Genomic DNA, 1,327 nt, shown 5'->3' on the forward strand with positions numbered 1-1,327 from the left:
GAGGATAGACAGCTTCTCACTGAGGAGCCAGCCTTCCCCCCCGCTTAGGTTCTGGGGAAAAAAGAAAGTGATTTAAAAAAATATGACTCTGAACACTTGCTGTGGCAACTAAGGCTCCGGTACTTCATGGAGTTCAGGGTAGGCAAATTCCTGCTAAAGGATCCCTTCTAACATCTGTGTGCTGTTTTGCATAGGTGAATAGGACCCACATGGAGCTTCTTGCAGGATCCATGCTGTGTCTTCAGCAGACCTTAAAGATTACTTTAAATTGATAGTATCAGGTGGTTTGTCCCTTTCTGGTTTGATTGTCATGCTAACTGTTAGCAGCAATGTGGGAGATCCTTCTAACTAGAATATGAGATAATTTTTCCTCAGTTTATTTCCTACATGGAAGCACTATGATGGAGCACTTCATTTAATTATCCTACTGCAAAGATATGTCAAGTGTTGACATGGTATTGTTCCTGGGACAACTTGCTTCAAAAGTCTTGTAAGCATTGATTGAAACTTGTGAGCATGTGTGCCCCAAAGTGCTATCCCTCTTCTGAAGCTACGCAATCTCAGTGCTCATTTTAAAACCAGAAGAAAAAAGAGGTGGAGGGTGGGAAGTATCAGCATATGCAAAAAACGTAATTTGTAGTCTTCTAGCTGACAAAACCATGCACTGTAATTTGCAGAGCCTTACTGAATGGTGTGGATGGTCCAGCATCCATACCAGTGAAACATTGTGCCACAAATAACAAAGATTTGTGCTGTTGCCACCTTCAGGGCATAAGCCAAGCCCTTTTTGTGTGTTTTCCTATTTGATGAATGAGGCTATTCAGTTCCTCTGTGAAAAGAGCTTTCCTGACCAGTCTTTTGCACAAGAGATGAAGGGGATCTGTTCTGACCAGAGTTCCCTGTGCTCCATGAACGTGTGGTTGCTCTAGTGGTAGAGGTTTCTCCTGTGTAAAGGAGTTCAGGTAGCCCAGTGAAAAACACTAAAATAGAAAAACTGAGTCCTGGAAGAACCCCTATCTTAGCCAGACTAACTAACCCACTGCCTGTCTGGCCAGTGTGTATGTGCATGTACATATATGCTCTAATCCTCTAAAAGATTAGAAAAATTATATAATTCTCCCTATGTATAAAATACAGTTTTCTATGTAACTATATATATATTTATATAATTTTTGTGGTTTGTTTCCCGGCCAGTGTGTATGTGCATGTACATATATGCTCTAATCCTCTAAAAGATTAGAAAAATTATATAATTCTCCCTATGTATAAAATACAGTTTTCTATGTAACTATATATATATTTATATAATTTTTGTGGTTTGTTTCCC

The sequence above is a fragment of the Fulmarus glacialis genome, unplaced genomic scaffold, assembly GCF_000690835.1.
Source record: "Fulmarus glacialis isolate BGI_N327 unplaced genomic scaffold, ASM69083v1 scaffold33873, whole genome shotgun sequence".
NCBI classification, from domain to species: Eukaryota; Metazoa; Chordata; class Aves; order Procellariiformes; family Procellariidae; genus Fulmarus; species Fulmarus glacialis.